Source organism: Phyllobates terribilis, unplaced genomic scaffold, assembly GCF_046119375.1.
Source record: "Phyllobates terribilis strain yellow unplaced genomic scaffold, ASM4611937v1 Scaffold_769__1_contigs__length_694716, whole genome shotgun sequence".
NCBI classification, from domain to species: domain Eukaryota; kingdom Metazoa; phylum Chordata; class Amphibia; order Anura; family Dendrobatidae; genus Phyllobates; species Phyllobates terribilis.
The window spans coordinates 339163-362976 of NW_027363529.1; the positions used below are offsets into that span (position 1 = coordinate 339163).

The 23814-nt window shown below is 46.0% G+C and overlaps 14 non-coding genes and 1 pseudogene across 14 annotated transcripts; all 15 read left to right on the forward strand.

Annotated features, from left to right (window-relative positions):
- Nucleotides 1–387: 387 nt before the first annotated feature.
- On the forward strand, nt 388–578 carry LOC141239246 (U2 spliceosomal RNA). The gene has a single exon (XR_012304650.1). It is a non-coding gene; the product is annotated as a U2 spliceosomal RNA (small nuclear RNA).
- A 1115-nt stretch (nt 579–1693) lies between these two features.
- On the forward strand, nt 1694–1884 carry LOC141239247 (U2 spliceosomal RNA). The gene has a single exon (XR_012304651.1). It is a non-coding gene; the product is annotated as a U2 spliceosomal RNA (small nuclear RNA).
- A 1115-nt stretch (nt 1885–2999) lies between these two features.
- On the forward strand, nt 3000–3190 carry LOC141239248 (U2 spliceosomal RNA). Its single transcript, XR_012304652.1, has one exon. It is a non-coding gene; the product is annotated as a U2 spliceosomal RNA (small nuclear RNA).
- Nucleotides 3191–8278: 5088 nt separating this feature from the next.
- LOC141239249 (U2 spliceosomal RNA) lies at nt 8279–8469 on the forward strand. The gene has a single exon (XR_012304653.1). It is a non-coding gene; the product is annotated as a U2 spliceosomal RNA (small nuclear RNA).
- A 1118-nt stretch (nt 8470–9587) lies between these two features.
- On the forward strand, nt 9588–9778 carry LOC141239193 (U2 spliceosomal RNA). The gene has a single exon (XR_012304598.1). It is a non-coding gene; the product is annotated as a U2 spliceosomal RNA (small nuclear RNA).
- A 1118-nt stretch (nt 9779–10896) lies between these two features.
- On the forward strand, nt 10897–11087 carry LOC141239250 (U2 spliceosomal RNA). The gene has a single exon (XR_012304654.1). It is a non-coding gene; the product is annotated as a U2 spliceosomal RNA (small nuclear RNA).
- A 1115-nt stretch (nt 11088–12202) lies between these two features.
- Nucleotides 12203–12409, forward strand: LOC141239466 (U2 spliceosomal RNA; annotated as a pseudogene).
- Nucleotides 12410–13527: 1118 nt separating this feature from the next.
- LOC141239443 (U2 spliceosomal RNA) lies at nt 13528–13718 on the forward strand. Its single transcript, XR_012304841.1, has one exon. It is a non-coding gene; the product is annotated as a U2 spliceosomal RNA (small nuclear RNA).
- A 1118-nt stretch (nt 13719–14836) lies between these two features.
- Nucleotides 14837–15027, forward strand: LOC141239251 (U2 spliceosomal RNA). The gene has a single exon (XR_012304655.1). It is a non-coding gene; the product is annotated as a U2 spliceosomal RNA (small nuclear RNA).
- A 1112-nt stretch (nt 15028–16139) lies between these two features.
- On the forward strand, nt 16140–16330 carry LOC141239252 (U2 spliceosomal RNA). The gene has a single exon (XR_012304656.1). It is a non-coding gene; the product is annotated as a U2 spliceosomal RNA (small nuclear RNA).
- Nucleotides 16331–17445: 1115 nt separating this feature from the next.
- On the forward strand, nt 17446–17636 carry LOC141239455 (U2 spliceosomal RNA). Its single transcript, XR_012304853.1, has one exon. It is a non-coding gene; the product is annotated as a U2 spliceosomal RNA (small nuclear RNA).
- A 1112-nt stretch (nt 17637–18748) lies between these two features.
- On the forward strand, nt 18749–18939 carry LOC141239450 (U2 spliceosomal RNA). Its single transcript, XR_012304848.1, has one exon. It is a non-coding gene; the product is annotated as a U2 spliceosomal RNA (small nuclear RNA).
- A 1115-nt stretch (nt 18940–20054) lies between these two features.
- Nucleotides 20055–20245, forward strand: LOC141239454 (U2 spliceosomal RNA). The gene has a single exon (XR_012304852.1). It is a non-coding gene; the product is annotated as a U2 spliceosomal RNA (small nuclear RNA).
- Nucleotides 20246–21360: 1115 nt separating this feature from the next.
- On the forward strand, nt 21361–21551 carry LOC141239253 (U2 spliceosomal RNA). Its single transcript, XR_012304657.1, has one exon. It is a non-coding gene; the product is annotated as a U2 spliceosomal RNA (small nuclear RNA).
- A 1115-nt stretch (nt 21552–22666) lies between these two features.
- On the forward strand, nt 22667–22857 carry LOC141239254 (U2 spliceosomal RNA). The gene has a single exon (XR_012304658.1). It is a non-coding gene; the product is annotated as a U2 spliceosomal RNA (small nuclear RNA).
- The last annotated feature ends 957 nt before the right edge of the window (nt 22858–23814 follow it).

Below are 23814 nucleotides of genomic sequence, written 5' to 3' on the forward strand. Positions count from 1 at the left end.
TACCTGTGCACAGCAGCAGCCACCTTCAGTCTGCTGCTGGACAGCCAGCAGCAGCAGCAGCAGGAGAGGTATGTAATCAGGAGCCCTCCTGCTAAGGGTAGACAGCTGCTCGTTCCACCCCACCCCCCGCCTTAATTGGTTCTCCTCCCTTCCAACGGTGTTGAGGCGGGTGGGAACAGCAGGGGGTGAAGGTGCTGTGTTTAAAGAGGTGGAGTTATGCAGATCTAAAACGCGTGGATTGCAGCAGCAGCAAGCCGAAAAGTGCAGGCATGTAAGGGATCTAGAGGTTGACAACATGTCTTCTTAACGGGAGTCCAGGAGCTCATCTCCACAAATGGACTTTTTAGGATCCTTGGGTGGCTCCGTAGTTTGAAACCAATTCTGGTTATCGCTTCTCGGCCTTTTGGCTAAGATCAAGTGTAGTATCTGTTCTTATCAGTTTAATATCTGATACGTCCCCTATCTGGGGACCATATATTAAATGGATTTTTAGAACAGGGAGATGGAAAAAGAGCTTGCTCTGTCCACTCCACGCATTGACCTGGTATTGCAGTATCTCCAGGACCGGTGCACCCCTTCTTTAATGCAGTTTCTAAAATCAGAAAGAATTGAATTCAATGTTTTTTGTTCATTTTGCTTGTTTGTCGGATTTTGGGATGGACTCTTTGGCTCTGCTTTTCTTCTCCTCATTGGATTTTTCATGTTCAAAGTTGCAGAAGCCAGATTACAAGCTCATTTTGGTTCAACTTCAGCAACTGTGCATTGCATTGCCATGTAATGTGATGCAATGCTATCTTTCTAGCTCTCCCTTTCTACTTCCTTTTGGATAAACAGACATATTAGGCAAGCATTTTGGAGCTTTCACCTAAATAACTACAGGTGGTGAGATAAGCTGCACAATATAATTGACCTTTCAGTATATTGTTGCACACACACCATCTATTTAGCAAATGCCCTTGTTATCAACAGCAGCCTTTTAAACTCACCCGAGCTAACAGGTATGTGCGCTGGTTACACTGCTGCGCTTAAAATTTCTTTTTTGGTTTGCTACAATGCCTTTTCTGAAACGTTGTCTCCTTCTGCTGGAACACTGACTTCTTTCATTTAATGCCTGCAGACTATAAAAGAGAACCCAACCCAAAAAGTTTGGTTGATTAGTCTGTGGCATTCTGTTAAACTGTTGCTTATGGCGGTCTCTGTGAGCTTCTCAGCGACATTCAGCCAGCCAGGTATCCTGCCTGCAGTAGATGGAATGTGGCAATGGAACGCTGGCTGCGCGTGTCATAATAGGCTCTGAGCCTTTATATACCTGTGCACAGCAGCAGCCACCTTCAGTCTGCTGCTGGACAGCCAGCAGCAGCAGCAGCAGGAGAGGTATGTAATCAGGAGCCCTCCTGCTAAGGGTAGACAGCTGCTCGTTCCACCCCACCCCCCGCCTTAATTGGTTCTCCTCCCTTCCAACGGTGTTGAGGCGGGTGGGAACAGCAGGGGGTGAAGGTGCTGTGTTTAAAGAGGTGGAGTTATGCAGATCTAAAACGCGTGGATTGCAGCAGCAGCAAGCCGAAAAGTGCAGGCATGTAAGGGATCTAGAGGTTGACAACATGTCTTCTTAACGGGAGTCCAGGAGCTCATCTCCACAAATGGACTTTTTAGGATCCTTGGGTGGCTCCGTAGTTTGAAACCAATTCTGGTTATCGCTTCTCGGCCTTTTGGCTAAGATCAAGTGTAGTATCTGTTCTTATCAGTTTAATATCTGATACGTCCCCTATCTGGGGACCATATATTAAATGGATTTTTAGAACAGGGAGATGGAAAAAGAGCTTGCTCTGTCCACTCCACGCATTGACCTGGTATTGCAGTATCTCCAGGACCGGTGCACCCCTTCTTTAATTCAGTTTCTAAAATCAGAAAGAATTGAATTCAATGTTTTTTGTTCATTTTGCTTGTTTGTCGGATTTTGGGATGGACTCTTTGGCTCTGCTTTTCTTCTCCTCATTGGATTTTTCATGTTCAAAGTTGCAGAAGCCAGATTACAAGCTCATTTTGGTTCAACTTCAGCAACTGTGCATTGCATTGCCATGTAATGTGATGCAATGCTATCTTTCTAGCTCTCCCTTTCTACTTCCTTTTGGATAAACAGACATATTAGGCAAGCATTTTGGAGCTTTCACCTAAATAACTACAGGTGGTGAGATAAGCTGCACAATATAATTGACCTTTCAGTATATTGTTGCACACACACCATCTATTTAGCAAATGCCCTTGTTATCAACAGCAGCCTTTTAAACTCACCCGAGCTAACAGGTATGTGCGCTGGTTACACTGCTGCGCTTAAAATTTCTTTTTTGGTTTGCTACAATGCCTTTTCTGAAACGTTGTCTCCTTCTGCTGGAACACTGACTTCTTTCATTTAATGCCTGCAGACTATAAAAGAGAACCCAACCCAAAAAGTTTGGTTGATTAGTCTGTGGCATTCTGTTAAACTGTTGCTTATGGCGGTCTCTGTGAGCTTCTCAGCGACATTCAGCCAGCCAGGTATCCTGCCTGCAGTAGATGGAATGTGGCAATGGAACGCTGGCTGCGCGTGTCATAATAGGCTCTGAGCCTTTATATACCTGTGCACAGCAGCAGCCACCTTCAGTCTGCTGCTGGACAGCCAGCAGCAGCAGCAGCAGGAGAGGTATGTAATCAGGAGCCCTCCTGCTAAGGGTAGACAGCTGCTCGTTCCACCCCACCCCCCGCCTTAATTGGTTCTCCTCCCTTCCAACGGTGTTGAGGCGGGTGGGAACAGCAGGGGGTGAAGGTGCTGTGTTTAAAGAGGTGGAGTTATGCAGATCTAAAACGCGTGGATTGCAGCAGCAGCAAGCCGAAAAGTGCAGGCATGTAAGGGATCTAGAGGTTGACAACATGTCTTCTTAACGGGAGTCCAGGAGCTCATCTCCACAAATGGACTTTTTAGGATCCTTGGGTGGCTCCGTAGTTTGAAACCAATTCTGGTTATCGCTTCTCGGCCTTTTGGCTAAGATCAAGTGTAGTATCTGTTCTTATCAGTTTAATATCTGATACGTCCCCTATCTGGGGACCATATATTAAATGGATTTTTAGAACAGGGAGATGGAAAAAGAGCTTGCTCTGTCCACTCCACGCATTGACCTGGTATTGCAGTATCTCCAGGACCGGTGCACCCCTTCTTTAATGCAGTTTCTAAAATCAGAAAGAATTGAATTCAATGTTTTTTGTTCATTTTGCTTGTTTGTCGGATTTTGGGATGGACTCTTTGGCTCTGCTTTTCTTCTCCTCATTGGATTTTTCATGTTCAAAGTTGCAGAAGCCAGATTACAAGCTCATTTTGGTTCAACTTCAGCAACTGTGCATTGCATTGCCATGTAATGTGATGCAATGCTATCTTTCTAGCTCTCCCTTTCTACTTCCTTTTGGATAAACAGACATATTAGGCAAGCATTTTGGAGCTTTCACCTAAATAACTACAGGTGGTGAGATAAGCTGCACAATATAATTGACCTTTCAGTATATTGTTGCACACACACCATCTATTTAGCAAATGCCCTTGTTATCAACAGCAGCCTTTTAAACTCACCCGAGCTAACAGGTATGTGCGCTGGTTACACTGCTGCGCTTAAAATTTCTTTTTTGGTTTGCTACAATGCCTTTTCTGAGACGTTGTCTCCTTCTGCTGGAACACTGACTTCTTTCATTTAATGCCTGCAGACTATAAAAGAGAACCCAACCCAAAAAGTTTGGTTGATTAGTCTGTGGCATTCTGTTAAACTGTTGCTTATGGCGGTCTCTGTGAGCTTCTCAGCGACATTCAGCCAGCCAGGTATCCTGCCTGCAGTAGATGGAATGTGGCAATGGAACGCTGGCTGCGCGTGTCATAATAGGCTCTGAGCCTTTATATACCTGTGCACAGCAGCAGCCACCTTCAGTCTGCTGCTGTCACGCTGTCTCCGTATACTGGAAGTAGGGGGCCTAAGCTGACCCTAAGCTGGGGCCCTGACTAATCCCTCAACCTGGAGGTACTGTTAAAGGTACAGAGGTCCAGGCCGCCAGCGTAACCCCTACCTCCTGAAGATCCCTGCACCACAGTAATCTAGTCCTGAGAAGGACCCCGATCACAACCAAAGGGAACAAGACATAATATGCCCAAACACAATACTTAGACGAACGAGACAGTACAAGGGAAAAACCAAAACCACCTTGCATACAAACAACTTCTCAACTACAACAGAGGGAAAACCAACGGGAAAGGAGATAAATGATAAAGAGAGGAAAGGGAAAACACTTCCAAATACACTTATCTCAGCAACTCCAAACACCACGATCCGCTCTGTCAGTCTGAATGAAATGCTTTCACCGACACTTCCCAAACAGACCAGCAGGTATAAGAAGGAGTCTCACTACAGAAGTATTGATTGCAGCTGGGCGAGGCTGGACCTCATCTAGCCCAGAGAGAGAGAGAATTAACTCCCTCACTGCCGAGAGACACAAAGCACCAACAAGTCAGCTGCGAGAAGTCAGGCTGTGTACTCGTGACGATCTTCGTGGCAACACACCCGTGACAGTACCCCCCCTTCTACGAGGGGCCTCCGGACCCTCAGGGCCAGGTTTATCCGGGTGAGTCGTGTGGAAGGCCCGAACTAATCGGTCTGCGTTAATATCCGACGCAGGAACCCACATCCTCTCCTCAGGACCATACCCCTTCCAATGAACCAGGTACTGAAGGGACCGGCGATTAAAGCGTGAATCAATGACCCTCGATACCTGGAACTCCAAGTTACCATTGACAACCACTGGAGGGGGAGGTAAAGGTGACGGTACCACCGGCGCCACATACCTCTTAAGCAATGATCTGTGAAACACGTTGTGAATTTTAAACGTAGGGGGGAGATCAAGACGGAATGCCACCGGATTAATAATAGAACTGATTCTGTACGGCCCAATGAACCTGGGACCCAATTTCCAGGAGGGAACCTTAAGTTTAATATTCCTGGTAGACAACCATACCCGATCGTTCACACTTAGGTCCGGACCAGACACTCTCCTCCTATCAGCCATACGTTTGTATCGGTTCCCCATAGTATTCAGATTCTTCAGCACCCCTCTCCATACTGAAGCGAGTGATGAGGAAAATCGTTCCTCCTCAGGAACCCCCGAAGAGGCCCCCCTACTGAAAGTACAAAACTGGGGGTGAAAACCATATGCCCCAAAAAACGGGGACTTACCAGTGGACTCGCTCCGCCTATTATTAAGAGCAAACTCTGCCAGAGGTAAGAAAGAAGCCCAGTCCTCCTGGTTCTCTGACACAAAACACCGGAGATATGTCTCCAAGCTCTGGTTCATACGTTCCGTCTGACCATTGGTCTGAGGATGAAAAGCCGAAGAGAATGACAACTGCATCCCCCGCCGTGCACAAAACGCCTTCCAGAACTTAGACACAAACTGAGACCCCCGATCAGACACCACCTCGGAGGGTACCCCGTGAAGCCTCACAATCTCCCCAATGAACACCTGCGCAAGAGTTTTAGCATTAGGGAGAGCCGGAAGAGCGATAAAATGTGCCATCTTGCTGAACCTGTCCACTACAACGAGTATGACCGTTTTACCCGAAGACGGAGGGAGGTCCGTAATAAAGTCCATAGACAGATGAGTCCAAGGACGCTCCGGGATCTTCAAAGGTAAGAGGGCCCCAGACGGACGGGTATGTGAGGTCTTAGAGCGCGCACAAACCCCACAGGACGCGACAAAAGTTACCACCTCCTTATGTAAGTTAGGCCACCAAAACCGACGCGAGAGGAGATCCACAGTTGCTTTACTCCCCGGGTGTCCTGCAAAAACAGAGTTATGGTGTGCCTCGATCACCTTTTGTCGCAACTGATCTGGAACAAACAGTCTCCCTGGAGGTCCAACAGGGGCGTCCCCCTGAGCCTCCAATACCTCCTCCTCCAGCTCAGAGCATACTGCCGAAACCACCACCCCCTCCTGAAGGATAGGAATCGGGTCGTCCGTATTCCCGGCCCCCGGGAAACTACGAGATAAGGCATCCGCCTTTCCATTTTTTGACCCAGGACGATATGTAACGACAAAATTAAACCTGGTAAAAAACAATGACCACCTAGCTTGTCTGGGATTCAGACGTTTCGCGGACTCCAGATATAGCAGGTTCTTGTGATCGGTGATGACGGTGACCGGATGAACTGCCCCCTCCAAAAAATGGCGCCACTCCTCAAAAGCTAACTTAATGGCCAAGAGTTCCCTATTGCCGACATCGTAATTCCTCTCAGCGGACGACAATTTTTTAGAGAAAAAGGCGCACGGATGCCACTTACCAGGGGACGAACCCTGTGACAATACTGCTCCCACCCCTACCTCGGAAGCGTCTACCTCTACAATGAATGGCTGAGACGCATCAGGTTGAATGAGTATGGGCGCCGAGGCAAAACATTTTTTCAAAGAGGAGAATGCTTGACAAGCCTTGTCAGACCACCTAGAAAAATCCGTCCCCTTTTTAGTCATGTCTGTGAGAGGCTTAACCATGGACGAGAAATTACGAATGAACTTCCGGTAATAATTAGCAAACCCCAGGAAACGTTGTAGTGCCTTAAGATTCTCTGGCCGATCCCACTCAAGAACTGCCCGCACTTTCCCAGGGTCCATACGAAAACCGGACGCTGAAACCAGGAAGCCTATAAACTGGAGTTCCTGTACGGCGAACACACACTTTTCCCACTTGGCATACAGTTTATTATCCCGCAAGATCTGTAACACCTGCCTAACGTGCTCCTGATGAGACACCAGATCCGGCGAGTAAATTAAGATATCATCCAGATATATGACAACAAACTGTCCCACCAGGTGGCGAAAGATGTCATTAACAAAGTGTTGAAACACCGCCGGGGCATTAGTCAGACCGAATGGCATGACAAGGTTCTCATAATGCCCCTCCGGAGTGTTAAACGCCGTCTTCCACTCATCCCCCTCTTTCATCCTAATCAGATTGTACGCCCCCCTGAGATCCAACTTAGAGAACCATTTGGCGCCCACGATCTGATTAAAGAGATCGGGAATAAGTGGGAGCGGATACGGATCTCGGACCGTAATCCGATTAAGTTCACGGAAATCCAGGCAAGGGCGTAGGCCTCCATCTTTCTTCTTAACAAAGAAGAACCCCGCAGCCACCGGTGAAGATGAAGGTCTAATATGCCCCTTAGCCAGACTTTCTGAGATATAATCCTTCATGGCCTGCCTCTCAGGACCAGAAAGGTTATACAACCTAGCTTTAGGTAACTTGGCCTCAGGGAGCAGTTTTACAGAACAGTCATACACGCGATGAGGAGGTAGTTCCTGACACCCTTTCTCCGAGAATACATCCTCAAAGTCCGCCAGAAATGGAGGTAAGACCCAAGGAGTAACCGCACCAATGACCGTGTTCATGCAGTTTTTATTACAGAATTTACTCCATTGGCTTATCTCCCTGGTTTGCCAATTAATAACCGGGTTATGCTTAGCTAACCAAGGAAGGCCCAACACAATAGGAGTGGGAAGACCCTCCAACACGTAGCAAGACAACAGAGGGAAAACCAACGGGAAAGGAGATAAATGATAAAGCGAGGAAAGGGAAAACACTTCCAAATACACTTATCTCAGCAACTCCAAACACCACGATCTGCTCTGTCAGTCTGAATGAAATGCTTTCACCGACACTTCCCAAACAGACCAGCAGGTATAAGAAGGAGTCTCACTACAGAAGTATTGATTGCAGCTGGGCGAGGCTGGACCTCATCTAGCCCAGAGAGAGAGAGAATTAACTCCCTCACTGCCGAGAGACACAAAGCACCAACAAGTCAGCTGCGAGAAGTCAGGCTGTGTACTCGTGACGATCTTCGTGGCAACACACCCGTGACAGCTGCTGGACAGCCAGCAGCAGCAGCAGCAGGAGAGGTATGTAATCAGGAGCCCTCCTGCTAAGGGTAGACAGCTGCTCGTTCCACCCCACCCCCCGCCTTAATTGGTTCTCCTCCCTTCCAACGGTGTTGAGGCGGGTGGGAACAGCAGGGGGTGAAGGTGCTGTGTTTAAAGAGGTGGAGTTATGCAGATCTAAAACGCGTGGATTGCAGCAGCAGCAAGCCGAAAAGTGCAGGCATGTAAGGGATCTAGAGGTTGACAACATGTCTTCTTAACGGGAGTCCAGGAGCTCATCTCCACAAATGGACTTTTTAGGATCCTTGGGTGGCTCCGTAGTTTGAAACCAATTCTGGTTATCGCTTCTCGGCCTTTTGGCTAAGATCAAGTGTAGTATCTGTTCTTATCAGTTTAATATCTGATACGTCCCCTATCTGGGGACCATATATTAAATGGATTTTTAGAACAGGGAGATGGAAAAAGAGCTTGCTCTGTCCACTCCACGCATTGACCTGGTATTGCAGTATCTCCAGGACCGGTGCACCCCTTCTTTAATGCAGTTTCTAAAATCAGAAAGAATTGAATTCAATGTTTTTTGTTCATTTTGCTTGTTTGTCAGATTTTGGGATGGACTCTTTGGCTCTGCTTTTCTTCTCCTCATTGGATTTTTCATGTTCAAAGTTGCAGAAGCCAGATTACAAGCTCATTTTGGTTCAACTTCAGCAACTGTGCATTGCATTGCCATGTAATGTGATGCAATGCTATCTTTCTAGCTCTCCCTTTCTACTTCCTTTTGGATAAACAGACATATTAGGCAAGCATTTTGGAGCTTTCACCTAAATAACTACAGGTGGTGAGATAAGCTGCACAATATAATTGACCTTTCAGTATATTGTTGCACACACACCATCTATTTAGCAAATGCCCTTGTTATCAACAGCAGCCTTTTAAACTCACCCGAGCTAACAGGTATGTGCGCTGGTTACACTGCTGCGCTTAAAATTTCTTTTTTGGTTTGCTACAATGCCTTTTCTGAAACGTTGTCTCCTTCTGCTGGAACACTGACTTCTTTCATTTAATGCCTGCAGACTATAAAAGAGAACCCAACCCAAAAAGTTTGGTTGATTAGTCTGTGGCATTCTGTTAAACTGTTGCTTATGGCGGTCTCTGTGAGCTTCTCAGCGACATTCAGCCAGCCAGGTATCCTGCCTGCAGTAGATGGAATGTGGCAATGGAACGCTGGCTGCGCGTGTCATAATAGGCTCTGAGCCTTTATATACCTGTGCACAGCAGCAGCCACCTTCAGTCTGCTGCTGGACAGCCAGCAGCAGCAGCAGCAGCAGGAGAGGTATGTAATCAGGAGCCCTCCTGCTAAGGGTAGACAGCTGCTCGTTCCACCACACCCCCCGCCTTAATTGGTTCTCCTCCCTTCCAACGGTGTTGAGGCGGGTGGGAACAGCAGGGGGTGAAGGTGCTGTGTTTAAAGAGGTGGAGTTATGCAGATCTAAAACGCGTGGATTGCAGCAGCAGCAAGCCGAAAAGTGCAGGCATGTAAGGGATCTAGAGGTTGACAACATGTCTTCTTAACGGGAGTCCAGGAGCTCATCTCCACAAATGGACTTTTTAGGATCCTTGGGTGGCTCCGTAGTTTGAAACCAATTCTGGTTATCGCTTCTCGGCCTTTTGGCTAAGATCAAGTGTAGTATCTGTTCTTATCAGTTTAATATCTGATACGTCCCCTATCTGGGGACCATATATTAAATGAATTTTTAGAACAGGGAGATGGAAAAAGAGCTTGCTCTGTCCACTCCACGCATTGACCTGGTATTGCAGTATCTCCAGGACCGGTGCACCCCTTCTTTAATGCAGTTTCTAAAATCAGAAAGAATTGAATTCAATGTTTTTTGTTCATTTTGCTTGTTTGTCGGATTTTGGGATGGACTCTTTGGCTCTGCTTTTCTTCTCCTCATTGGATTTTTCATGTTCAAAGTTGCAGAAGCCAGATTACAAGCTCATTTTGGTTCAACTTCAGCAACTGTGCATTGCATTGCCATGTAATGTGATGCAATGCTATCTTTCTAGCTCTCCCTTTCTACTTCCTTTTGGATAAACAGACATATTAGGCAAGCATTTTGGAGCTTTCACCTAAATAACTACAGGTGGTGAGATAAGCTGCACAATATAATTGACCTTTCAGTATATTGTTGCACACACACCATCTATTTAGCAAATGCCCTTGTTATCAACAGCAGCCTTTTAAACTCACCCGAGCTAACAGGTATGTGCGCTGGTTACACTGCTGCGCTTAAAATTTCTTTTTTGGTTTGCTACAATGCCTTTTCTGAAACGTTGTCTCCTTCTGCTGGAACACTGACTTCTTTCATTTAATGCCTGCAGACTATAAAATAGAACCCAACCCAAAAAGTTTGGTTGATTAGTCTGTGGCATTCTGTTAAACTGTTGCTTATGGCGGTCTCTGTGAGCTTCTCAGCGACATTCAGCCAGCCAGGTATCCTGCCTGCAGTAGATGGAATGTGGCAATGGAACGCTGGCTGCGCGTGTCATAATAGGCTCTGAGCCTTTATATACCTGTGCACAGCAGCAGCCACCTTCAGTCTGCTGCTGGACAGCCAGCAGCAGCAGCAGCAGCAGGAGAGGTATGTAATCAGGAGCCCTCCTGCTAAGGGTAGACAGCTGCTCGTTCCACCCCACCCCCCGCCTTAATTGGTTCTCCTCCCTTCCAACGGTGTTGAGGCGGGTGGGAACAGCAGGGGGTGAAGGTGCTGTGTTTAAAGAGGTGGAGTTATGCAGATCTAAAACGCGTGGATTGCAGCAGCAGCAAGCCGAAAAGTGCAGGCATGTAAGGGATCTAGAGGTTGACAACATGTCTTCTTAACGGGAGTCCAGGAGCTCATCTCCACAAATGGACTTTTTAGGATCCTTGGGTGGCTCCGTAGTTTGAAACCAATTCTGGTTATCGCTTCTCGGCCTTTTGGCTAAGATCAAGTGTAGTATCTGTTCTTATCAGTTTAATATCTGATACGTCCCCTATCTGGGGACCATATATTAAATGGATTTTTAGAACAGGGAGATGGAAAAAGAGCTTGCTCTGTCCACTCCACGCATTGACCTGGTATTGCAGTATCTCCAGGACCGGTGCACCCCTTCTTTAATGCAGTTTCTAAAATCAGAAAGAATTGAATTCAATGTTTTTTGTTCATTTTGCTTGTTTGTCGGATTTTGGGATGGACTCTTTGGCTCTGCTTTTCTTCTCCTCATTGGATTTTTCATGTTCAAAGTTGCAGAAGCCAGATTACAAGCTCATTTTGGTTCAACTTCAGCAACTGTGCATTGCATTGCCATGTAATGTGATGCAATGCTATCTTTCTAGCTCTCCCTTTCTACTTCCTTTTGGATAAACAGACATATTAGGCAAGCATTTTGGAGCTTTCACCTAAATAACTAAAGGTGGTGAGATAAGCTGCACAATATAATTGACCTTTCAGTATATTGTTGCACACACACCATCTATTTAGCAAATGCCCTTGTTATCAACAGCAGCCTTTTAAACTCACCCGAGCTAACAGGTATGTGCGCTGGTTACACTGCTGCGCTTAAAATTTCTTTTTTGGTTTGCTACAATGCCTTTTCTGAAACGTTGTCTCCTTCTGCTGGAACACTGACTTCTTTCATTTAATGCCTGCAGACTATAAAAGAGAACCCAACCCAAAAAGTTTGGTTGATTAGTCTGTGGCATTCTGTTAAACTGTTGCTTATGGCGGTCTCTGTGAGCTTCTCAGCGACATTCAGCCAGCCAGGTATCCTGCCTGCAGTAGATGGAATGTGGCAATGGAACGCTGGCTGCGCGTGTCATAATAGGCTCTGAGCCTTTATATACCTGTGCACAGCAGCAGCCACCTTCAGTCTGCTGCTGGACAGCCAGCAGCAGCAGCAGCAGGAGAGGTATGTAATCAGGAGCCCTCCTGCTAAGGGTAGACAGCTGCTCGTTCCACCCCACCCCCCGCCTTAATTGGTTCTCCTCCCTTCCAACGGTGTTGAGGCGGGTGGGAACAGCAGGGGGTGAAGGTGCTGTGTTTAAAGAGGTGGAGTTATGCAGATCTAAAACGCGTGGATTGCAGCAGCAGCAAGCCGAAAAGTGCAGGCATGTAAGGGATCTAGAGGTTGACAACATGTCTTCTTAACGGGAGTCCAGGAGCTCATCTCCACAAATGGACTTTTTAGGATCCTTGGGTGGCTCCGTAGTTTGAAACCAATTCTGGTTATCGCTTCTCGGCCTTTTGGCTAAGATCAAGTGTAGTATCTTTCAATCAAAAAATCTGTTCTTATCAGTTTAATATCTGATACGTCCCCTATCTGGGGACCATATATTAAATGGATTTTTAGAACAGGGAGATGGAAAAAGAGCTTGCTCTGTCCACTCCACGCATTGACCTGGTATTGCAGTATCTCCAGGACCGGTGCACCCCTTCTTTAATGCAGTTTCTAAAATCAGAAAGAATTGAATTCAATGTTTTTTGTTCATTTTGCTTGTTTGTCGGATTTTGGGATGGACTCTTTGGCTCTGCTTTTCTTCTCCTCATTGGATTTTTCATGTTCAAAGTTGCAGAAGCCAGATTACAAGCTCATTTTGGTTCAACTTCAGCAACTGTGCATTGCATTGCCATGTAATGTGATGCAATGCTATCTTTCTAGCTCTCCCTTTCTACTTCCTTTTGGATAAACAGACATATTAGGCAAGCATTTTGGAGCTTTCACCTAAATAACTACAGGTGGTGAGATAAGCTGCACAATATAATTGACCTTTCAGTATATTGTTGCACACACACCATCTATTTAGCAAATGCCCTTGTTATCAACAGCAGCCTTTTAAACTCACCCGAGCTAACAGGTATGTGCGCTGGTTACACTGCTGCGCTTAAAATTTCTTTTTTGGTTTGCTACAATGCCTTTTCTGAAACGTTGTCTCCTTCTGCTGGAACACTGACTTCTTTCATTTAATGCCTGCAGACTATAAAAGAGAACCCAACCCAAAAAGTTTGGTTGATTAGTCTGTGGCATTCTGTTAAACTGTTGCTTATGGCGGTCTCTGTGAGCTTCTCAGCGACATTCAGCCAGCCAGGTATCCTGCCTGCAGTAGATGGAATGTGGCAATGGAACGCTGGCTGCGCATGTCATAATAGGCTCTGAGCCTTTATATACCTGTGCACAGCAGCAGCCACCTTCAGTCTGCTGCTGGACAGCCAGCAGCAGCAGCAGCAGCAGGAGAGGTATGTAATCAGGAGCCCTCCTGCTAAGGGTAGACAGCTGCTCGTTCCACCCCACCCCCCGCCTTAATTGGTTCTCCTCCCTTCCAACGGTGTTGAGGCGGGTGGGAACAGCAGGGGGTGAAGGTGCTGTGTTTAAAGAGGTGGAGTTATGCAGATCTAAAACGCGTGGATTGCAGCAGCAGCAAGCCGAAAAGTGCAGGCATGTAAGGGATCTAGAGGTTGACAACATGTCTTCTTAACGGGAGTCCAGGAGCTCATCTCCACAAATGGACTTTTTAGGATCCTTGGGTGGCTCCGTAGTTTGAAACCAATTCTGGTTATCGCTTCTCGGCCTTTTGGCTAAGATCAAGTGTAGTATCTGTTCTTATCAGTTTAATATCTGATACGTCCCCTATCTGGGGACCATATATTAAATGGATTTTTAGAACAGGGAGATGGAAAAAGAGCTTGCTCTGTCCACTCCACGTATTGACCTGGTATTGCAGTATCTCCAGGACCGGTGCACCCCTTCTTTAATGCAGTTTCTAAAATCAGAAAGAATTGAATTCAATGTTTTTTGTTCATTTTGCTTGTTTGTCGGATTTTGGGATGGACTCTTTGGCTCTGCTTTTCTTCTCCTCATTGGATTTTTCATGTTCAAAGTTGCAGAAGCCAGATTACAAGCTCATTTTGGTTCAACTTCAGCAACTGTGCATTGCATTGCCATGTAATGTGATGCAATGCTATCTTTCTAGCTCTCCCTTTCTACTTCCTTTTGGATAAACAGACATATTAGGCAAGCATTTTGGAGCTTTCACCTAAATAACTACAGGTGGTGAGATAAGCTGCACAATATAATTGACCTTTCAGTATATTGTTGCACACACACCATCTATTTAGCAAATGCCCTTGTTATCAACAGCAGCCTTTTAAACTCACCCGAGCTAACAGGTATGTGCGCTGGTTACACTGCTGCGCTTAAAATTTCTTTTTTGGTTTGCTACAATGCCTTTTCTGAAACGTTGTCTCCTTCTGCTGGAACACTGACTTCTTTCATTTAATGCCTGCAGACTATAAAAGAGAACCCAACCCAAAAAGTTTGGTTGATTAGTCTGTGGCATTCTGTTAAACTGTTGCTTATGGCGGTCTCTGTGAGCTTCTCAGCGACATTCAGCCAGCCAGGTATCCTGCCTGCAGTAGATGGAATGTGGCAATGGAACGCTGGCTGCGCGTGTCATAATAGGCTCTGAGCCTTTATATACCTGTGCACAGCAGCAGCCACCTTCAGTCTGCTGCTGGACAGCCAGCAGCAGCAGCAGCAGCAGGAGAGGTATGTAATCAGGAGCCCTCCTGCTAAGGGTAGACAGCTGCTCGTTCCACCCCACCCCCCGCCTTAATTGGTTCTCCTCCCTTCCAACGGTGTTGAGGCGGGTGGGAACAGCAGGGGGTGAAGGTGCTGTGTTTAAAGAGGTGGAGTTATGCAGATCTAAAACGCGTGGATTGCAGCAGCAGCAAGCCGAAAAGTGCAGGCATGTAAGGGATCTAGAGGTTGACAACATGTCTTCTTAACGGGAGTCCAGGAGCTCATCTCCACAAATGGACTTTTTAGGATCCTTGGGTGGCTCCGTAGTTTGAAACCAATTCTGGTTATCGCTTCTCGGCCTTTTGGCTAAGATCAAGTGTAGTATCTGTTCTTATCAGTTTAATATCTGATACGTCCCCTATCTGGGGACCATATATTAAATGGATTTTTAGAACAGGGAGATGGAAAAAGAGCTTGCTCTGTCCACTCCACGCATTGACCTGGTATTGCAGTATCTCCAGGACCGGTGCACCCCTTCTTTAATGCAGTTTCTAAAATCAGAAAGAATTGAATTCAATGTTTTTTGTTCATTTTGCTTGTTTGTCGGATTTTGGGATGGACTCTTTGGCTCTGCTTTTCTTCTCCTCATTGGATTTTTCATGTTCAAAGTTGCAGAAGCCAGATTACAAGCTCATTTTGGTTCAACTTCAGCAACTGTGCATTGCATTGCCATGTAATGTGATGCAATGCTATCTTTCTAGCTCTCCCTTTCTACTTCCTTTTGGATAAACAGACATATTAGGCAAGCATTTTGGAGCTTTCACCTAAATAACTACAGGTGGTGAGATAAGCTGCACAATATAATTGACCTTTCAGTATATTGTTGCACACACACCATCTATTTAGCAAATGCCCTTGTTATCAACAGCAGCCTTTTAAACTCACCCGAGCTAACAGGTATGTGCGCTGGTTACACTGCTGCGCTTAAAATTTCTTTTTTGGTTTGCTACAATGCCTTTTCTGAAACGTTGTCTCCTTCTGCTGGAACACTGACTTCTTTCATTTAATGCCTGCAGACTATAAAAGAGAACCCAACCCAAAAAGTTTGGTTGATTAGTCTGTGGCATTCTGTTAAACTGTTGCTTATGGCGGTCTCTGTGAGCTTCTCAGCGACATTCAGCCAGCCAGGTATCCTGCCTGCAGTAGATGGAATGTGGCAATGGAACGCTGGCTGCGCGTGTCATAATAGGCTCTGAGCCTTTATATACCTGTGCACAGCAGCAGCCACCTTCAGTCTGCTGCTGGACAGCCAGCAGCAGCAGCAGGAGAGGTATGTAATCAGGAGCCCTCCTGCTAAGGGTAGACAGCTGCTCGTTCCACCCCACCCCCCGCCTTAATTGGTTCTCCTCCCTTCCAACGGTGTTGAGGCGGGTGGGAACAGCAGGGGGTGAAGGTGCTGTGTTTAAAGAGGTGGAGTTATGCAGATCTAAAACGCGTGGATTGCAGCAGCAGCAAGCCGAAAAGTGCAGGCATGTAAGGGATCTAGAGGTTGACAACATGTCTTCTTAACGGGAGTCCAGGAGCTCATCTCCACAAATGGACTTTTTAGGATCCTTGGGTGGCTCTGTAGTTTGAAACCAATTCTGGTTATCGCTTCTCGGCCTTTTGGCTAAGATCAAGTGTAGTATCTGTTCTTATCAGTTTAATATCTGATACGTCCCCTATCTGGGGACCATATATTAAATGGATTTTTAGAACAGGGAGATGGAAAAAGAGCTTGCTCTGTCCACTCCACGCATTGACCTGGTATTGCAGTATCTCCAGGACCGGTGCACCCCTTCTTTAATGCAGTTTCTAAAATCAGAAAGAATTGAATTCAATGTTTTTTGTTCATTTTGCTTGTTTGTCGGATTTTGGGATGGACTCTTTGGCTCTGCTTTTCTTCTCCTCATTGGATTTTTCATGTTCAAAGTTGCAGAAGCCAGATTACAAGCTCATTTTGGTTCAACTTCAGCAACTGTGCATTGCATTGCCATGTAATGTGATGCAATGCTATCTTTCTAGCTCTCCCTTTCTACTTCCTTTTGGATAAACAGACATATTAGGCAAGCATTTTGGAGCTTTCACCTAAATAACTACAGGTGGTGAGATAAGCTGCACAATATAATTGACCTTTCAGTATATTGTTGCACACACACCATCTATTTAGCAAATGCCCTTGTTATCAACAGCAGCCTTTTAAACTCACCCGAGCTAACAGGTATGTGCGCTGGTTACACTGCTGCGCTTAAAATTTCTTTTTTGGTTTGCTACAATGCCTTTTCTGAAACGTTGTCTCCTTCTGCTGGAACACTGACTTCTTTCATTTAATGCCTGCAGACTATAAAAGAGAACCCAACCCAAAAAGTTTGGTTGATTAGTCTGTGGCATTCTGTTAAACTGTTGCTTATGGCGGTCTCTGTGAGCTTCTCAGCGACATTCAGCCAGCCAGGTATCCTGCCTGCAGTAGATGGAATGTGGCAATGGAACGCTGGCTGCGCGTGTCATAATAGGCTCTGAGCCTTTATATACCTGTGCACAGCAGCAGCCACCTTCAGTCTGCTGCTGGACAGCCAGCAGCAGCAGCAGCAGGAGAGGTATGTAATCAGGAGCCCTCCTGCTAAGGGTAGACAGCTGCTCGTTCCACCCCACCCCCCGCCTTAATTGGTTCTCCTCCCTTCCAACGGTGTTGAGGCGGGTGGGAACAGCAGGGGGTGAAGGTGCTGTGTTTAAAGAGGTGGAGTTATGCAGATCTAAAACGCGTGGATTGCAGCAGCAGCAAGCCGAAAAGTGCAGGCATGTAAGGGATCTAGAGGTTGACAACATGTCTTCTTAACGGGAGTCCAGGAGCTCATCTCCACAAATGGACTTTTTAGGATCCTTGGGTGGCTCCGTAGTTTGAAACCAATTCTGGTTATCGCTTCTCGGCCTTTTGGCTAAGATCAAGTGTAGTATCTGTTCTTATCAGTTTAATATCTGATACGTCCCCTATCTGGGGACCATATATTAAATGGATTTTTAGAACAGGGAGATGGAAAAAGAGTTTGCTCTGTCCACTCCACGCATTGACCTGGTATTGCAGTATCTCCAGGACCGGTGCACCCCTTCTTTAATGCAGTTTCTAAAATCAGAAAGAATTGAATTCAATGTTTTTTGTTCATTTTGCTTGTTTGTCGGATTTTGGGATGGACTCTTTGGCTCTGCTTTTCTTCTCCTCATTGGATTTTTCATGTTCAAAGTTGCAGAAGCCAGATTACAAGCTCATTTTGGTTCAACTTCAGCAACTGTGCATTGCATTGCCATGTAATGTGATGCAATGCTATCTTTCTAGCTCTCCCTTTCTACTTCCTTTTGGATAAACAGACATATTAGGCAAGCATTTTGGAGCTTTCACCTAAATAACTACAGGTGGTGAGATAAGCTGCACAATATAATTGACCTTTCAGTATATTGTTGCACACACACCATCTATTTAGCAAATGCCCTTGTTATCAACAGCAGCCTTTTAAACTCACCCGAGCTAACAGGTATGTGCGCTGGTTACACTGCTGCGCTTAAAATTTCTTTTTTGGTTTGCTACAATGCCTTTTCTGAAACGTTGTCTCCTTCTGCTGGAACACTGACTTCTTTCATTTAATGCCTGCAGACTATAAAAGAGAACCCAACCCAAAAAGTTTGGTTGATTAGTCTGTGGCATTCTGTTAAACTGTTGCTTATGGCGGTCTCTGTGAGCTTCTCAGCGACATTCAGCCAGCCAGGTATCCTGCCTGCAGTAGATGGAATGTGGCAATGGAACGCTGGCTGCGCGTGTCATAATAGGCTCTGAGCCTTTATATACCTGTGCACAGCAGCAGCCACCTTCAGTCTGCTGCTGGACAGCCAGCAGCAGCAGCAGGAGAGGTATGTAATCAGGAGCCCTCCTGCTAAGGGTAGACAGCTGCTCGTTCCACCCCACCCCCCGCCTTAATTGGTTCTCCTCCCTTCCAACGGTGTTGAGGCGGGTGGGAACAGCAGGGGGTGAAGGTGCTGTGTTTAAAGAGGTGGAGTTATGCAGATCTAAAACGCGTGGATTGCAGCAGCAGCAAGCCGAAAAGTGCAGGCATGTAAGGGATCTAGAGGTTGACAACATGTCTTCTTAACGGGAGTCCAGGAGCTCATCTCCACAAATGGACTTTTTAGGATCCTTGGGTGGCTCCGTAGTTTGAAACCAATTCTGGTTATCGCTTCTCGGCCTTTTGGCTAAGATCAAGTGTAGTATCTGTTCTTATCAGTTTAATATCTGATACGTCCCCTATCTGGGGACCATATATTAAATGGATTTTTAGAACAGGGAGATGGAAAAAGAGCGTGCTCTGTCCACTCCACGCATTGACCTGGTATTGCAGTATCTCCAGGACCGGTGCACCCCTTCTTTAATGCAGTTTCTAAAATCAGAAAGAATTGAATTCAATGTTTTTTGTTCATTTTGCTTGTTTGTCGTATTTTGGGATGGACTCTTTGGCTCTGCTTTTCTTCTCCTCATTGGATTTTTCATGTTCAAAGTTGCAGAAGCCAGATTACAAGCTCATTTTGGTTCAACTTCAGCAACTGTGCATTGCATTGCCATGTAATGTGATGCAATGCTATCTTTCTAGCTCTCCCTTTCTACTTCCTTTTGGATAAACAGACATATTAGGCAAGCATTTTGGAGCTTTCACCTAAATAACTACAGGTGGTGAGATAAGCTGCACAATATAATTGACCTTTCAGTATATTGTTGCACACACACCATCTATTTAGCAAATGCCCTTGTTATCAACAGCAGCCTTTTAAACTCACCCGAGCTAACAGGTATGTGCGCTGGTTACACTGCTGCGCTTAAAATTTCTTTTTTGGTTTGCTACAATGCCTTTTCTGAAACGTTGTCTCCTTCTGCTGGAACACTGACTTCTTTCATTTAATGCCTGCAGACTATAAAAGAGAACCCAACCCAAAAAGTTTGGTTGATTAGTCTGTGGCATTCTGTTAAACTGTTGCTTATGGCGGTCTCTGTGAGCTTCTCAGCGACATTCAGCCAGCCAGGTATCCTGCCTGCAGTAGATGGAATGTGGCAATGGAACGCTGGCTGCGCGTGTCATAATAGGCTCTGAGCCTTTATATACCTGTGCACAGCAGCAGCCACCTTCAGTCTGCTGCTGGACAGCCAGCAGCAGCAGCAGCAGGAGAGGTATGTAATCAGGAGCCCTCCTGCTAAGGGTAGACAGCTGCTCGTTCCACCCCACCCCCCGCCTTAATTGGTTCTCCTCCCTTCCAACGGTGTTGAGGCGGGTGGGAACAGCAGGGGGTGAAGGTGCTGTGTTTAAAGAGGTGGAGTTATGCAGATCTAAAACGCGTGGATTGCAGCAGCAGCAAGCCGAAAAGTGCAGGCATGTAAGGGATCTAGAGGTTGACAACATGTCTTCTTAACGGGAGTCCAGGAGCTCATCTCCACAAATGGACTTTTTAGGATCCTTGGGTGGCTCCGTAGTTTGAAACCAATTCTGGTTATCGCTTCTCGGCCTTTTGGCTAAGATCAAGTGTAGTATCTGTTCTTATCAGTTTAATATCTGATACGTCCCCTATCTGGGGACCATATATTAAATGGATTTTTAGAACAGGGAGATGGAAAAAAAGCTTGCTCTGTCCACTCCACGCATTGACCTGGTATTGCAGTATCTCCAGGACCGGTGCACCCCTTCTTTAATGCAGTTTCTAAAATCAGAAAGAATTGAATTCAATGTTTTTTGTTCATTTTGCTTGTTTGTCAGATTTTGGGATGGACTCTTTGGCTCTGCTTTTCTTCTCCTCATTGGATTTTTCATGTTCAAAGTTGCAGAAGCCAGATTACAAGCTCATTTTGGTTCAACTTCAGCAACTGTGCATTGCATTGCCATGTAATGTGATGCAATGCTATCTTTCTAGCTCTCCCTTTCTACTTCCTTTTGGATAAACAGACATATTAGGCAAGCATTTTGGAGCTTTCACCTAAATAACTACAGGTGGTGAGATAAGCTGCACAATATAATTGACCTTTCAGTATATTGTTGCACACACACCATCTATTTAGCAAATGCCCTTGTTATCAACAGCAGCCTTTTAAACTCACCCGAGCTAACAGGTATGTGCGCTGGTTACACTGCTGCGCTTAAAATTTCTTTTTTGGTTTGCTACAATGCCTTTTCTGAAACGTTGTCTCCTTCTGCTGGAACACTGACTTCTTTCATTTAATGCCTGCAGACTATAAAAGAGAACCCAACCCAAAAAGTTTGGTTGATTAGTCTGTGGCATTCTGTTAAACTGTTGCTTATGGCGGTCTCTGTGAGCTTCTCAGCGACATTCAGCCAGCCAGGTATCCTGCCTGCAGTAGATGGAATGTGGCAATGGAACGCTGGCTGCGCGTGTCATAATAGGCTCTGAGCCTTTATATACCTGTGCACAGCAGCAGCCACCTTCAGTCTGCTGCTGGACAGCCAGCAGCAGCAGCAGCAGGAGAGGTATGTAATCAGGAGCCCTCCTGCTAAGGGTAGACAGCTGCTCGTTCCACCCCACCCCCCGCCTTAATTGGTTCTCCTCCCTTCCAACGGTGTTGAGGCGGGTGGGAACAGCAGGGGGTGAAGGTGCTGTGTTTAAAGAGGTGGAGTTATGCAGATCTAAAACGCGTGGATTGCAGCAGCAGCAAGCCGAAAAGTGCAGGCATGTAAGGGATCTAGAGGTTGACAACATGTCTTCTTAACGGGAGTCCAGGAGCTCATCTCCACAAATGGACTTTTTAGGATCCTTGGGTGGCTCCGTAGTTTGAAACCAATTCTGGTTATCGCTTCTCGGCCTTTTGGCTAAGATCAAGTGTAGTATCTGTTCTTATCAGTTTAATATCTGATACGTCCCCTATCTGGGGACCATATATTAAATGGATTTTTAGAACAGGGAGATGGAAAAAGAGCTTGCTCTGTCCACTCCACGCATTGACCTGGTATTGCAGTATCTCCAGGACCGGTGCACCCCTTCTTTAATGCAGTTTCTAAAATCAGAAAGAATTGAATTCAATGTTTTTTGTTCATTTTGCTTGTTTGTCGGATTTTGGGATGGACTCTTTGGCTCTGCTTTTCTTCTCCTCATTGGATTTTTCATGTTCAAAGTTGCAGAAGCCAGATTACAAGCTCATTTTGGTTCAACTTCAGCAACTGTGCATTGCATTGCCATGTAATGTGATGCAATGCTATCTTTCTAGCTCTCCCTTTCTACTTCCTTTTGGATAAACAGACATATTAGGCAAGCATTTTGGAGCTTTCACCTAAATAACTACAGGTGGTGAGATAAGCTGCACAATATAATTGACCTTTCAGTATATTGTTGCACACACACCATCTATTTAGCAAATGCCCTTGTTATCAACAGCAGCCTTTTAAACTCACCCGAGCTAACAGGTATGTGCGCTGGTTACACTGCTGCGCTTAAAATTTCTTTTTTGGTTTGCTACAATGCCTTTTCTGAAACGTTGTCTCCTTCTGCTGGAACACTGACTTCTTTCATTTAATGCCTGCAGACTATAAAAGAGAACCCAACCCAAAAAGTTTGGTTGATTAGTCTGTGGCATTCTGTTAAACTGTTGCTTATGGCGGTCTCTGTGAGCTTCTCAGCGACATTCAGCCAGCCAGGTATCCTGCCTGCAGTAGATGGAATGTGGCAATGGAACGCTGGCTGCGCGTGTCATAATAGGCTCTGAGCCTTTATATACCTGTGCACAGCAGCAGCCACCTTCAGTCTGCTGCTGGACAGCCAGCAGCAGCAGCAGCAGGAGAGGTATGTAATCAGGAGCCCTCCTGCTAAGGGTAGACAGCTGCTCGTTCCACCCCACCCCCCGCCTTAATTGGTTCTCCTCCCTTCCAACGGTGTTGAGGCGGGTGGGAACAGCAGGGGGTGAAGGTGCTGTGTTTAAAGAGGTGGAGTTATGCAGATCTAAAACGCGTGGATTGCAGCAGCAGCAAGCCGAAAAGTGCAGGCATGTAAGGGATCTAGAGGTTGACAACATGTCTTCTTAACGGGAGTCCAGGAGCTCATCTCCACAAATGGACTTTTTAGGATCCTTGGGTGGCTCCGTAGTTTGAAACCAATTCTGGTTATCGCTTCTCGGCCTTTTGGCTAAGATCAAGTGTAGTATCTGTTCTTATCAGTTTAATATCTGATACGTCCCCTATCTGGGGACCATATATTAAATGGATTTTTAGAACAGGGAGATGGAAAAAGAGCTTGCTCTGTCCACTCCACGCATTGACCTGGTATTGCAGTATCTCCAGGACCGGTGCACCCCTTCTTTAATGCAGTTTCTAAAATCAGAAAGAATTGAATTCAATGTTTTTTGTTCATTTTGCTTGTTTGTCGGATTTTGGGATGGACTCTTTGGCTCTGCTTTTCTTCTCCTCATTGGATTTTTCATGTTCAAAGTTGCAGAAGCCAGATTACAAGCTCATTTTGGTTCAACTTCAGCAACTGTGCATTGCATTGCCATGTAATGTGATGCAATGCTATCTTTCTAGCTCTCCCTTTCTACTTCCTTTTGGATAAACAGACATATTAGGCAAGCATTTTGGAGCTTTCACCTAAATAACTACAGGTGGTGAGATAAGCTGCACAATATAATTGACCTTTCAGTATATTGTTGCACACACACCATCTATTTAGCAAATGCCCTTGTTATCAACAGCAGCCTTTTAAACTCACCCGAGCTAACAGGTATGTGCGCTGGTTACACTGCTGCGCTTAAAATTTCTTTTTTGGTTTGCTACAATGCCTTTTCTGAAACGTTGTCTCCTTCTGCTGGAACACTGACTTCTTTCATTTAATGCCTGCAGACTATAAAAGAGAACCCAACCCAAAAAGTTTGGTTGATTAGTCTGTGGCATTCTGTTAAACTGTTGCTTATGGCGGTCTCTGTGAGCTTCTCAGCGACATTCAGCCAGCCAGGTATCCTGCCTGCAGTAGATGGAATGTGGCAATGGAACGCTGGCTGCGCGTGTCATAATAGGCTCTGAGCCTTTATATACCTGTGCACAGCAGCAGCCACCTTCAGTCTGCTGCTGGACAGCCAGCAGCAGCAGCAGCAGCAGGAGAGGTATGTAATCAGGAGCCCTCCTGCTAAGGGTAGACAGCTGCTCGTTCCACCCCACCCCCCGCCTTAATTGGTTCTCCTCCCTTCCAACGGTGTTGAGGCGGGTGGGAACAGCAGGGGGTGAAGGTGCTGTGTTTAAAGAGGTGGAGTTATGCAGATCT